The sequence below is a fragment of the Heliangelus exortis genome, chromosome 9 (genome assembly GCF_036169615.1).
Source record: "Heliangelus exortis chromosome 9, bHelExo1.hap1, whole genome shotgun sequence".
NCBI classification, from domain to species: Eukaryota; Metazoa; Chordata; class Aves; order Apodiformes; family Trochilidae; genus Heliangelus; species Heliangelus exortis.
This window is the reverse complement of record NC_092430.1, coordinates 25,703,543-25,718,541: the sequence shown is the minus strand read 5'-3', so window position 1 is coordinate 25,718,541 and position 14,999 is coordinate 25,703,543. Positions and strand designations below refer to the sequence as shown.

The window sequence follows — 14,999 nt, the reverse complement described above, 5'->3', positions numbered from 1 at the left end:
GTCAGGATCCTTCTAACACATGGATTTAATAGAAAAAATCTTCAAGATCAGTGTTTCACACACTATTTTTATATATCGTGCAAAGTTATTTCCCAAATCCATGAAATGGAATAAGTAGAAGATACATTTTGCACTGTCCACATCACCACATTGCCTCGTTCTTACTGTCACACAACCTACAGCTGTCTGCCCAGCAAATGAAAAATCCTCTTATTAAAGGTCAAGCACTGTCTGCACCCTCTCAGCCTTCAATCTTACAGAAAAATATTTTTTAAAATTTTTAAATCACACTGGTTTGCTTGGCTTGTACGACTTTCAATTATTTATAATTTTCAACAAATTAACATTAGAATAGGAAGAATGCCACCTGTCACCTCATATTCCTCGAAATCCGATTTGTGGTTCATTTTGGTTGAAGAACTCCCCACTGAGCTCTATTTGTCATCTTCTTTCATCAGCCAGAGACATTGCTGTGAGAGGTGTACATACCTGTCAGGGCTCTGATGGCAATTTGACTGCACTTTGTTGATTCATTGTTAATAAATAGCTCAAAATTAGCCTACAATATTTTCATGACATGTCATTAGCTGAGCCAAGAAGAAAGGTGGGAACTGCAATGCCACTATTGTAGTGTAACAGGCTAAAACCAGGGAACAACAACAATAATATTCATTTTTGTTGGAGCACAGTTCCTTCATCTGAAATATTTATTTTTATGTCGCTCCTTTTCTAAAAAAAACTTCACCTTTAACAACATGGTAAATATTTGTTGGGGGAGCTGGATCAGTTCCCAGTGCCTTTGAAAATAATGAGATGCATTTTGTATCCTCAGAGCTCCCCTGAAGATTTGAACTCCTTATCTAGGTCCTCTCAATACCTTTTTCTTTCAAGTGGATCTTTTGTTCCTGTTATACTGCTGCTAAATTACATCTTCCCACAAGTTCACAAATAACAGTCTGTCTGAAATGCTTTTTCATTTGGGGGAAGCAGCTAATTAATCTGAATGTGCTTGTCCCAGCCATAAATAGGTGGCTGCTGATAGACAGTGTCAATGGTAAGTCATTTAGATGACATAAATTGGTTTGGTGTCATTTCACATCATGCAATGTGGCATCTGAAGTGCTGGGATGCCAGCTGCTCTCTGGAGATGGGAAGGACACTCGCATTCCTAATTTTTATTTCATGTTTTTGTTCATGTAAAAAAAGCCAGGTAAAATAGCTTTACAATTCAGTACCCTTCCCCTCTTTGTTTCAGGGGAGCATTGCTGGATTTTGGTTTTTATTTTTGCTCAAGGAGTGTAGGAAGGCAGTGAGTGCTCGCTCAGCAGAGAGCCCATTTGGCAGTGTGCTTTGGGTTAGTGGTCTGCTTGGAGGATGTCATCAGCCACCAAGCCAGGACAAGGCTCTGTGTCCCCAGCCACACTTATTCCAAAAGGTGTCTCAGTTGCTGCTCAGTGTTTGGTCAGATTGCAACGTGGGTGTCTGCAGGGGGTGTGCCACGTGCCCCCACATCTATGTGTGTTTTAAATCTTGGTTTGTTCTTTTCCCAGGGACAGCAGAGATGTCCTGTCAGCTCTCACACTCTCTGCAGGCTTCCCAGAGTCCTCCTCAACGGAGTTCCCGGGAGCAGGATCAGGGAAAGCTTTGTCTTTAGGAACATCCTGCCTGTCCTTTACTGCCAGTCGTACCAGTCAGGGATTTCATCCACGAGGCAGAAGAAATCCTGGGTATCTGGCAGTTGTCCCCAGAGCAGCTGTGAGGGTGGCAGTGCCCAGAGTCACTCTCAGGAGCTGCTGGAGAGCAAAGATGAGCTCTGGGTGCTGTGGCCTTGGTTTGGGTCTGCTGGCTGCTGTTTGTCTTTGCCTTTTCTCACCAGCATGCTTCCTGGCAGCTTTACTTCTAATGTTCTACAAACCAGACAGGTTTCTGCTGGTGGAAAGGAAAGGAACACACCCTCAGTATGCTCAGGCCACAGCCAGAACCAAATGGGAATTGTGCTGCTGGCTGCAGCAGGGTCAGGCCCTGGCTCCAGGCTGATGAATTTTGTAAATGAGAACACAGCTGAGAAATTAATTTTCCAGGTTTATGCCGAGAATATTTTATTGAAATCTATCTTTCCAGAATTAGGTAAAACACAGGATGCTAGATAAGTAACTTCCTTGGTTTTAGAGTCAGAATTGTGGTTTGTGTATGGCAGGACAGCCTGTCAGTTACACAGTGTGTGTGCACAAAGCTGGAAATCTGCTGCAAGCCCCTGACAAGAAGAGCAGCTTGATGTGCCAGTGTGGCAGGGTAACTCTTAATATACAGCTTGATTTTCATCAGTTTCCTAGACTGAAAATAACTTCCCTGAAAAGCCTTAGTCTATTCTAATGCCTCCCAGTCTGTCTGAGACAACAGAGAATTCCTTGTCCATGTGCTGCAGCCATTTCTCCACGGATGCCCCGTTAATGATCTCAGGCATCACATGTGAGCAGCCCTGTGGCTGGGACTCCTCAAAATTCCCTGGAAAACAGACTCTGCTGATCCACATCACTGCCAGAACATCTGACACCCTGGAGCCACAGGCAACAGTCATTTTCTTGTTGTAAGAAAGAGGCGATGGCAATAACACAATAAAATGGAGCTGTTGTGGGCAGGGACAGCCACCCCTCGGTGGGGAATGTTGGTCTGACTGCTGAGAGCTCCTCCACAGCCACCCATGACCCTTCTCCCTAAACCAGAGGCTGCTCCTCAGGATCACCTTGGGTCTTGCTCTGCCTGCTGCTGCTTCCAGAGCTTCATCCCACAGAACAGAGGAAGCATTTGGCTCTGCTTGATGTTTGGCATCCTCACAGTATCCTTTCACTGCCCAACACCTCCAGCACTTTTATTGTCACCATTCATTGCCTGAGGTGCTCTGTCTCCCATTCTTAATGGCTTTCTCCTTTCTCCTGAGGCTGTCTTGGTGCTGGCCTCTCAGTCAGTCAGTCTCTTCAGCAGCTCTGCCCTGAGAGCTCCCCCCCTTTCAGAAGAAAGTTAGAAAGCATTTTTTAAATCTTAGATGAGAATATTAAAAACGTGGCATTTCCTCCACACGTAACTCTTTTAGCTGCTGAGTTCACACACTGCTACTTTAACTTCTCAAATATTTTACCCTGTGAAATGAAATGTTTAATTACAGGCATGTATTTACTTATTTATTTTATCTTAGCTTTTCATTTAAGCACACAATCTGCTCATGATGAGGATTAATGCTCCTTTTTCCTGGTGACTATGTTCCTACAGATGACTCCTCTTAGGCTGCACCAGCAGCTTCTGAGGGTTCTGTACAGCATCTTCATCCACTCCCCTGTCACATCTTAATTCTTCTATCATTTATTTTCTAGATGCATTTTTAATCCTCTGGTTTTCTCCCTTGTGAGCTCTGTCAGAGCCCATTTCACACATAAATAACTTCTACTAGGTATCCTTTCATGGCTAATGCACATCCTGCAGCTCCTACATTCAGCTGGCTGTGTTTTCTCCTCCATTTATGGTGCTCTCATGCATCCCTGCTTTAGCAAATACTGTGATTTCTCCCCATTGTTTGCTATTTTTACATTGAAAAGAAGAAAGGATGAAAGTCCAACAAACTCTTCTGTTGTTGCTGGTTCTTTCTTCAGCTTCTCTAATTCTGGACTTGTGCCCAGCCCAGCCCCCAGTGGCTGCACAGCCCATTGGGGGGCAGGAGACCCCCACGCCCCCTCTGTGTGGCAGTTTTAATAACTTAATTTTCTTAATCCTCATAGACTTCCCCTAAGGAGATTGCAGGGTTGCTTGCAGTCATATAAATGAAAAATACATTTTAAAGTATATAAAGTTTAATTTCTTGTCATTAGGTTGTGTGCCAGCTCAGAAGCTAATCTGACAGGGTGTTACAAATGAGATGGAAATATTTGCTGTGCTTCAGAGGGTACACAGACCCCAGTGACCCAATCCTGGGGTGCTTAGTGTCTGTTTGTTGCACTTGGACTGCTGATTCTCACACCTCCATCCATCAGATCCTTTCGTGCTGATCTATCCCCCACTCTCAGCAGTCCCATCAGGAGGATCCTGGCTAAACTGCCCCGAGGAATCAGGGAAATCACCAGGACAGGTGTGGGTGAGGATGGCACGCACGGGGCAGCATTTTTTGACCTCTTGCCCCAACGCCTGGGTGAGGAAGCAAACACCAAACTGGGCTGGGTTTTCCCTGGGTGGCACCCCAGCAGGTGTAGGTGAGTCCCCCCAGGTGACAGGTTTGTGGGGATTCCCTTCACCCAGGAGGTCCCACAGAGGAGCAGTGGCAGTGCTGAGCCCTGCCTGTCCCTGCTCTGCCCAGGACAGGAGGGAGCAGCTCTTCCCATCCCTGCTCCCAGCACAACTCCTGGGGGTGAAACTGAGACCTCAGCAGCCCTGCAGCTGAACGGAGCAAGGAAGGTTTTATTTTAAGAAAGGCATGTTTAATTGTTTCTAAAGTGTTTTAAAGGTTATAAAAGTCTCTAGACGATAATACTGTTTCAACATGCACTGTGAATGCCAAAAAAAAAATAAGAAAAAAAAGCCCAGTGAGGATGGTTTGCTGTGCTTAAAGCTTTACAGAAAAATCCTTCACAGTAAACTTAATAAAAACCAAACATATCTTAATAAAAAGTGGATATATAAGGCAGAAGGATGTACTAGTTCGCCAATATTCTGGCTCACTAAATAATGAAGAACATTTTTCCTTATTCACAGTGCTGCTTCAGCACAACAGGAATCAGTAACAGAGAACAATAACAGAACAGGACATGTAGGGAGGGTTATTTCTACCAGAAGTAGCAGTCTAAGAAAAGTTCTGATCCCTATCACAACACTAAAGTTGAAAATGTTTGTAACACTTCTCGTTTTCAAATATTTTTGGTTTGGGTTTTTGTTTTTGTTAAAGAGCAATTTAGTAGAGATTTTGTCCATTTGGAATAAAAAAAAAAATGAAGCCCCAAGATTTCTAGTAGGCCACTTCCAACATTTGAAATGAAAGCAGCTTTTTTTCCCCATCCAAACAAGGGCATTTAAGGTTTATCTACAACATGTCCTGCTACCTGTGAAGTCTGAGGACTGCAGTCACACTTCTTAAAACAAACCATAGGTTATTAAAAAAACATTCTTAAGAAGAAAGTTTCTGATACTGGTCCTCATAAAGATAAAATATCTGTTCCTGACACAAGAATTCCAAATTATAATTAGGACAAAAATGTGGTGAAAGTATTTTTTTGTAGGAGAGTTTAATTTAAATGGTGTTGACTTAAGATCCTGCTGAGAGAGGTTCTGATTTGTGATGGCTCCTTAACTCTGTGCTGTGACCAGTCCTGAAGTCCCTGTGTAAAAAAGGGGGGCTACCTAAGGGGGGCTGCTCCTGGAGTGTCTGCTTATTCACAGCTATCAAGTTTATTGTAGGTATCGTTGTAAATAATGGTAAATATTATTGGAAATAATCCCTCTTGAATGAAACTTTGGTTTATGGCTGTGCTTTCTTCTTCAAACATAAAGAAAATCAGTATGAACAGAAAGTCTTAAATCTTTTTTATGACGACATGTAGAGATGATTTATGTGTAATTCATAGTAAAATACCAGCTCATGGTTCAAATTAATTTAAAATTACTTAGGACTAAGAATAGCTAAGAAATATGGAAACGTCTCGAAACTAAAGAACCTACTTGCTGCAGATAAAGCAATATACAAAGCAGAAAAACTGCATTTGGAATCAATTGCAAATCGAGTTCTTTCAAGAAAATAAAATTCTTATCAGCTCAAGGTTGTTGGCTTAGAGGAATATGGAATCCATAGGGTGGGACTGTGGCCAACATCAGCTCAGATGCAGGTACAAAAGCCTCTTCCAGACAGCTGGAAGGTGGTTTTGATTTAAGTTGAATTCTCTGACTGAGAATTATTTTTAAAACCAACATTTAGTTTCAATGGCTTTAAATTATACATTTTGATATTTTCTTTTGGAGATTGAGCTGAATTTGATAAAACAATTTTTAAAATAGAAACAGACGGGGTGTTTTTTTTCTCTTTTCCTGATGAAACCTGGAAGGCTTATTGTGCATTTTTTTTGCCTCTGCATATTTCCTGCCCACATCTATGTTGGGATATCCAGAGCAGGTATCCCATGAGGATGGCATCGTTCCCCCTCACCAGCAACCACACTGGATAACAGAAGGGATCTGGAGAGTGTGTATGCACGTGCATGGTACTTAATACCATGTTTGTTACTGGATTCTGCAAGTCAGGAAACACAAGGTAAGGCATAATCAGCAAAGAGAACCTTGCTGGCTCTTTGGAGAAGGTAGAGAGCTGCAGAAGAGGAGGGCACAACAGGCAAATAATTCTGCAGCTGCCAAATTATTGGATGCACCAAAAGAAGAGAGGTGTACGGGAGGGAATGGGGCAGGAAATTAACACGGTGTGGATGATTTGGGCAGCAAAGTTTAGGTGGAAAAATGTCTGAGAGATGATGTTAAAGAATAAGGATGGGAATTAGCTAATGCCTGGTTGTAAAAAGAAACGGAGAAAGTGGAGTTGTAGCTGATTAAGAGGTTACAGATTCAGGTCAGGAAAGGGAGTGAGGGTGTGAAGGGAGTCAGGAGGGTGGGGGAGCAGGAGGTGAGCAGGGACAAAGCTCTGGAGTGGGGTCAGCCTGAGGAGCAATGGGATTTTGGGTTACTGCTGAGTGGAGACCAAGGAATTTGCAGAAGGAAGTAGAAAAGATTAAGTTATAAAACTGGATCCATCAGGGCTCTGAGCAAGAAGTAAAACAAAGAGAAGCCAGCTCAAGGAAGTGAAGAAATGTGGGAGGCCCAGAAAGATTTTGTGGGGCAGTGTGCAGCTGCTCAGCAACAGTAACTCACAAAAGCCTGAGAGAAATGCATTAAAATGGCATTCCCTTAATGGTATTTCATTTTAAGTGGAGAAAGGATTCTCAGTATTTTGCAGTTTCATTTTACAGGGTTCTCCCCCCCCCCCCCCATAAACATCCTAAAAGTGTAGAAAACAGGATTCTGAAAATGTGCTGAAGAGCTTTTCCTTTGTGGAAGTTACTTTGTGGAGGTTTGTGCTGAATGGGGCCAAGTCAGGAGGAAGGTGGCTCATTCCCAGGCTTGTTCTGCCCAAACCCCTCATGCACTCCAGCCCTGCACGAGGCTGTGTTAATATTTACAATATTTGGATCACTGGTAATGGGAAGTGTAGAGAAAGTTGTCCCAAGGTCTCTGCAGAGCTCAGCCATGAGCAGTCTGGAGTTGTGCTGCAAGTTCCTGAGACAGGTAGAGAAGAAGAATGCAAAAAGGTAAATTGTACCAAAAGCTTTATTTTTGTACTGAGTACTTTCCATCACAGCTTCAGTTAAAATAATAGGAGATTAAAGTGAAAGTATAAACTCAATCATTACATTTAATGCAGCATGCATTTATTTTATGTTTTGAAATTTATTTTTTTTAAGGAAATATATCAATGGTAGAGAGGAAGGGGTAGTAGCTACCAGAATCCTCCCATGGTTAGCAAAAAAACCAAAGGGTGTGTGGATCTGAGAACCTGTACTTATAAAGTTCATAAGGGATAACTCTATACTGGTTGTGGTTTTTAATCCATAAGACACATTGGGTTATTCAACTGATGTATTTACAGAAAGCTAGGCTAGAAGCAAACAGCTATGCCAGGCAACAGAAAAAGAAGATTCCCTAATACACTGGTTAATTATTTAAAAAATAGACAGTCATTGAAAAGTGCCTGTGATATTTTGAAGTATGTTCTCAATGAAGTTTGTCATCCCCACACAAAAGATCAGTTGTACTGGCACTGGGCTCCTGGTGACCCTAGGACTGATTCCTTCAAAGTTAATGGGGTCTGACTCTTGACATCAGCATAAAATGAAGAATAACTGAAAACTCTTCCTGCAGCTTGAGGTTTAAGTTCACATTGTTTTGATGTTTATTTGCTTTGTGTCAAAAAGTACAAAACAATTATGGTCCCACCTTCAGAGAGCACGATGCTTGGTGGTCTGACTGCAGCCGTGCAGGCATCTGCTCCAGTGTTGGTTCTGCCAGCCTCAGCTCTGATCCCAACACAGCTCTGCACTGCTCATGTCTTCATAAAATGTTATCTTTGGGCCAAGGAATTACAACGAGAAACACTGCAGGTGACAGCTGCCTTATTTACAGCTATACAGCACACTGGCTGATCTTACAGCTATGCCTTATGCCCCGTGCAGCCTGTGTTCCCAATAAACAGGTTTTCTTCAGATTTCTGGGCAGCAAGACTGATCAAAGAGTGAGGCACATCCCTGTCTGGTTTTGAGGTTTCCATGGCAGAGAGTGCAGTGGCTGCCAGCACAGGTTGGTGCCAGAGCCCACCCCACAAACCGTGTCTGACAGCAGCCCCTAGGAGCTGGGGTGGGAAGGGGATGGAGGAAACAGAGATGGGAGGAACTTGTCACTGCAACCATCACCGACAACCAAAACGTTTCTTTTCGTGTAATTAAGATAAGCTTGCAGCAATAAAAATTAGTGATCTTGTGGGGATCTGATGAGGAAAAGTGTGACAACACCTGACTAATAAAAAATGGAAACTGCCTGTTTTGTGAAGAGCAGTTACCACTTCCAGGCTGTGCATGCTCTGGTTTTCTGTCTGTTTATTAGTAGGATACATCACTACAAAATCCTGCAGTTTATTCCTCTTGTATCTTTATCTTTGTGGGAGGAAGGCTGCAGTTTTCAGTCTGGGGAAGGTCCCACCCTCATTTTCCATCCATCTTTGATACAGACAGACCAACATTTAAGCAGATTCCTACCTGGGAGATGGAAAAGAAAGCTACAAAAATCTAACCTCCCCCTTTAATCTTCAACACACTCGTTAGCAGAGTGCCAGGTACCACAGCTCAGTGCTGGTTCCCAGGCAGGGTGCACGGGTGGCACTTGAGCCAGAGAGACTCCAAGTGGTGTTTGCACAAGAAAATTGACCTGAGGAATTGCTGTGGTAATTTAACTGTGAGATCAATGCCCTGATAACCTCTTCCCTCTCTGACAAGATTTCCTGTGCTTTAGGAAAAGTTATCACTTGTGTAATTAATGAAAGTTAACTATTTACCTCTGTAAGTGTATCAATAAATACTGGTGAATACCATGGCTTGGTTTGCCATATTTACCTCCTTGAGAGGAGGGGAGCTTTAAAAGCTGGCGGACAGTCCAAATAAGTTTTTAGAAGGCAATTTCTCGATGTAATGGAACACAGCCATCCTGTTGTTTGTGCAGTGGTGGCAGAGGTACAGAGGTTTTGGAGGGCTGGTGACCTTACCTTCGAGGGGTGTTTGTGAGGATGGTTACAGCTCCTTGCACCAGGAGCCAGGGCCTGCCTGGTGTCCAGAGACACACGTGAACAGCTGGTTAGCCCTGTGCAAACCTTGGTGCTCCCTGACAGCATTCCTGAGGCAGAGAAGAGAAGGCTCAGGGGAGACCTCATCACTCTCTCCAACTCCCTGAAAGGAGGTTGGAGCCAGGGGGGGGTTGGGCTCTTTTCCCAGGCAACTCTCAGCAAGACAAGAGGGCACAAGAGGTCTCAAGTTGTGCCAGGGGAGGTTTAGGTTGGACATTAGAAAGAATTTCTTTAGGGAGAGGGTGCTCAGCCATTGGAATGGGCTGCCCAGGGAAGGGGTGGATTCTCCATCCCTGGAGCTATTTCAAAAGAGCCTGGATGTGGCACTCAGTGCCATGGGCTGGGAACTGCAGTGGTAGTGGGTCAAGGGTTGGACTTGATGATCTCTGAGGTCCCTTCCAACCCAGCCCATTCTATGACTCTATGATTCTATGACTCTGCTGGGCAGCCCTTCAGCAGAGGAGGGGAACTCAGCCCTGCAGCCCCCTGGGCCCTCACCTCCCTCATGGCGCCCGCAGGCGGCAGCGCTGCTGAGGGGTGCTGGGCTCTGATTGGTCCAGGTTCCCGCCAAGCATCCCCATTGGTGCTCACTGCCGCCTTCTGGAAGGTTCCGCGGCTGCGCTGAGGGAGCGGGCGCTGGGGCTGAGGGAGCAGGGAGACTGCGGGGTGAGGGTCCTGTGAGGCGAGGGTCCTGTGAGGTGAGGGAGCTGGGAGACTGCGGGGTGAGGGTCCTGTGAGGTGAGGATCCTGTGAGGTGAGGGAGCGGGGAGACTGCAGGGTGAGGGTCCTGTGAGGTGAGGATCCTGTGAGGTGAGGGAGCGGGGAGACTGTGGGGTGAGGGTCCTGTGAGGTGAGGATCCTGTGAGGTGAGGGTCCTGTGAGGCGAGGATCCTGTGAGGTGAGGGAGCGGGGATCCTGTGAGGCAAGGATCCTGTGGGGTGAGGGAGTGGGGGAACTGTGGGGTGAGGATCCTGTGAGGCAAGGATCCTGTGGGGCAAGGGAATGGGGATCCTGTGAGGCAAGGATCCTGTGAGGTGAGGGAGTGGGGGAACTGTGGGGTGAGGATCCTGTGGGGTGAGGGAGTGGGGGAACTGTGGGGTGAGGATCCTGTGAGGTGAGGGAGCGGGGATCCTGTGAGGTGAGGATCCTGTGAGGTGAGGGAGTGGGGATCCTGTGCGGTGGGTGTAGGGATCCTGTGAGGTGAGGATCTTGTGGAGTGAGGGTCCTGTGGAGCAGGGATCCTCTGTAGGGCAGGGAAGCTCCTGCCATCCTGGCACGGTGACTGCACACCGAATGAAGCCCCTGCCCCTGTGAGGCCGCGCGGTGTGCGCAGCCCCGGGCCCGGCCCCGCGGTGAGGGGCGCAGGTGCGGGCGGTCCCGAGAGCCCGGCCCAGGCAGGCAGCCCCGCTCCCCGCCTGGTGTTCAGTCCATGTGCTGCTGCTTAAGAACGGGGACAAAGCCCCCCAGCTCCTGCAGTTGGATTCCTTCCTGCTGAATCTCCACCAAGCAGTGGATGAGCTGTGAGGGCTGTTGCTCCTCTCCAGGTAATGCAAATCGCGGCTGTGCCTCACCTGTGTTGGCCTCTTTAAACTGAGGGGTTACCCACTTCCTGCAGCAGGCTGAAACCTCAGGTTTTGTATCAAAAAACACGGTGACTGACACTCTGTAGGGCTATCTTCATGTTTTATTCATCAATCTCAATTTTTTAAAATAAAAATTCCTTATAGTTACAGGAGAATGGTCACTACATGTCCTAATTTTAAGCCATTTTGAGCGGGGTGTGCAGTGACAGTGCTGTGTTCTGGAGAGAAATTTTTTGCTCTGAAAAGGATTGTTTCTTTCATTACATTGAACACAGTGAAACCTCAAAACACGACGCTGTGTCTTTGAACGATTACAAGGCTCTATGTAGCAAAGCATAAAGCTTTTGTTACTTTTTTTATTTATTTATTTTAACCATAGGTGGTATTTTTCTTGTGGAGGCTTTGCAAATCTCCATGTGACTGTTACCTGTGACAGATGTTTTGCAGGAGTTGCTACGGTGATTTGGTGGGATGGAAATGCACTGGCAATTTGCTCTAAAGTTCTGTAAGGAGGATGAATGAAATTTCACCACCCACAGCAAGTAAACATCCGTGTCTGATGTTATTTCTGAAAAAGAAGAGAACAGCTGAACAAATGCACTGTTCACAGCCTCCCCATGGATGAGAAAAGACAATCTAGGTGTCTGGGGTAGGGGGCAGAAACATTGTAATCCTGTTGCACTTCTTCATAATTTATCCAGAAAATGAAACATTTTGATTTTTTTATTTATTTTTGGTTTGTGTTTTTTGTTTGGTGGTTTGTTTGTTTGTATGTTTATTTCTTAATCTCTGTCTGTGAATGGTTTGGCAAGTGTTTATTGGGAATATTTAGTGTTCAAAAGTTGCTATTTACACTGAGTCATTGTGAATAACTTTAAAGCTATGAACAAATGCTACTGCTCCCATGCAGCTTCCCTCATAGGAAAACAAGAAACCACAACCAGTCTCTGGTGGAGGAGAAATTCCTTTCTGAGTCCAAAAAATCAGGGCTGCTTTACTCCTAGGACATGCAGATTCCAGGTGGGGTACTAGTATGTGGTCAGCATCCTGCCTTTTTCTGTGGCCAGTCTGGCATGTTTTAGAATAAAATAAAGTTATGCCTGATGGGAAGAAGTTTTGAAGAACAAATTGTCTTAAAGCCTAGAGCTCATGTGATATAGATCTTGAATCTGTAAATCACAGAGGGATACTTTGGCAGTGGCAGTCTGTTTGCCAGCCTGACATCTGGCTTTTAACTTGGTTCTTGTTTTCTTCCTTTAAACTTAGTAATTAGGGATCAGTTGGTAGCAAATGATTATGGTATGAATCTCCAATGTGTTTCTGACCCAAGAGAAGGAAACTATTGATTTACCTAGGTAGATCTGTTGACTTCATCTGCACTTGTCAACAAGTCAAGTTGAATTGTGGGTTGTTTTGACTTATTTGAGGAGAAACTTGCTTTGTCTTTGAGTTTTTATTCCTCCCCCACCCCCTAAAAACCCAGAAGGCGAGGGGGAGGAAACTGTTTAATATGGTTGAACACCACAGGCTGTTGGGTGGTCCCCCAGCTGGACCTTATGACCCCCTATCCCAGCAGTGACTTTGGGTACTCTTGGGCATGGTGCTGGGAGGAGAGCCCAGCAGATGCACCCTGCTGAGAACATCCTTGTCCCTTGTACCCTCGTGTGTGCTGAGAGGTGGCTGAAGGGATGGGTTTGCAGGCCTGCAGCCTGGCTGCAGCTCAGTACAGTCACTGGCCATGCCCAGTTCAATAGGACTTTCACTCTGGCTCCTCATCAATATTTATGAACCCATGTATTTTTTGTGTAACTTGGTGTCAATGTTTGTTAGCCAAAGAGACCTGACTCCCAGTAGAAGTACACAAAATAAACAACATAAAATATTCACTACCTTCTGCACAGTGAGCCTGAGCTAACTGAAAACCTGTCAGAATTCATAGATTGCATCAATCTTTTGAGTCTAACCTGAATTCCTTGTCAAAATCACCCGTATCTATAGTCACTGTAATTAAAATACATTTCCAGATCTGAATTCTTCTCAGTTTCCTTCCACATTTCCTTTCCTTCCATTGTCTTTCTATGTTGCTCTTTTCAGACAACTTTGAAAGATGAAATCCTTCACTTTCCAGACATGAGATTGATTTCCCCCCAGTATTCAGAGTTAACTCTGTTTGCTCCAGAAGAGGCAACATGAATAACACTCAAGGGGTGCCAAAATGGGCCTGGGAGGAGATTTCCACAGGTTTTACCTGGTGCCAGTGCCCTGCTGCCCCAGTCCTTTCAACTGGTGTCACTGGCAAGGTGTCACTGGTACAAGCAGTCCCAGGGAGCCTGCACTGTGACCAAGGATGTTCTGGCACTGCAGCCCAGTTTGGGTTGTGAGGAGCAGCATGGAAATGAAGCTGAGGAAAACAGAACAACCAGCCACTCCTTATCTGCTGGGGGATGATTTTAGGGGTTGTTTTTTTGTTTGTTTGTTGGCTTTAAATCTGAATCAAACTGCTAATATCATTATTTTAAAGAGAGTATTGATATGGTGAAGTAACACCAGCAGTAGGGGCTGTGTGAGGAGGCTTTTCCCAGTGACTGCCATAGAGTGAGGCCTAATGGTTGGTAGGAAGGAGCTGGGTTTAGAAAGCTGGCTTTAGGACAATGACTGTGCTGTTTTAAGGGAACAAAAGGTAGCATAGAGGTCACTTGCTTCAGAAGCAGCAATAATTTCATTTTTGCCTTTTACAATTACTTAAAGTTATAATGACATTACAACGAGATAATGCTGTTCTGTTGCAGTGAAGCACCACCCCAGTTCTGTTCATTCAGTAACTCAAATATCTTTATCAGAATTTTCACAGGCTATTGTTTGGGATACTGGTCTTCATTCTGAGTTATGCAGATTTTTGTGGGCTGATGTGCTATTAAATAAGTCATGCACACAGCTAGTTATCAGGAGACATAAATTTGTTACAGAGAAATCTGAAATGCCAATGTAATTTTCCTTTTCAGATCCACGAATAAAAATATTTAAACTCTTTCTTTAAAAAATATTTTTATTGAATTTGTATTACAGAAAATGTTACACACCATATTCTTACTGAGAAAAAACCCATTTCTGTTGATATAGTCAAATATTTCTTATCCTTTTTTAATATAGTCAAATGTTTATTTACCAGTCTAACATGAGTGAATGGTGCTCAATAATGCATTCAAATCTTCTAAACCCTGCAGGGCTCATCTTCATGTTGCAGGACAATAAATACTGTTGTCAAAGAATCAGCAGAATTACAGCTGGTGTTCTGGAGGAATGTGGTTTAAAGGGGGAGCTTCTCTTTCTTGTAATGCACTTTTCCAGCTGAACTGGAAACAGATTAATGGAGCAGATACTCCAGTGCTCTCAGTACCGTTCATGTTTTAGGTAGAATGTAAAATGAGTGTATAGACACACAGAATTTCTGAAGGATGGGTGTTACCATGGATACACTCAAGCAACCCAGGGGCTTGCGTGAATGCAAAGCACTAATTTTTCTGCTAGTTACAGGAGGATTTGTTCTGATAAGAAACTTGTGCTGCCACTGTTTCTCCTCCCTCTCCCCTTTGCTGCAGAAGCAGTTCAGCTCCTGGATGGTAGGTGTTGTGTTGAGGGACAATTGTAATCATGTTTCCTTACACCCACTGCCCAGGGGCAGCATTTCCACACAACAATGACAGTTGACCTAAACGTTCTTTCGATTAATTATGTAACTGGTACTCATTAATAGAGATTTTTTTTCTAGGAAGGGATTTTTATTAGATTTCAAGATTCAATTTTAAAGCAAGCTGGTGTAATGTTCTGTGAGTGTCTGAGACACTTCCCAATGTAATCCACCAGAAGTTTTCAGAATCATACCAGGAGTCAAAATAGATGTTTTAGCTGTTCTCTTCTCACAGAAGATTTTATAGGGAGGACTCTGAGCCCTAGGCACTGCTGTTAGACACCATAATGCTGAACGAACCTCTCAGTCAAAAGGCAGA

General features: G+C 44.4%; 1 long non-coding RNA gene across 1 annotated transcript in view; it reads left to right on the top strand.

The window, feature by feature from the left end:
* Window positions 1–10,497: 10,497 nt before the first annotated feature.
* LOC139799521 (uncharacterized) overlaps window positions 10,498–14,999 on the top strand; it is a 64,353-nt gene continuing 59,851 nt past the window's right edge. The window contains exon 1 of the long non-coding RNA XR_011727329.1: window positions 10,498–10,953. This is a non-coding gene — a long non-coding RNA (uncharacterized lncRNA). The remainder of the gene's footprint in view (window positions 10,954–14,999) is intronic.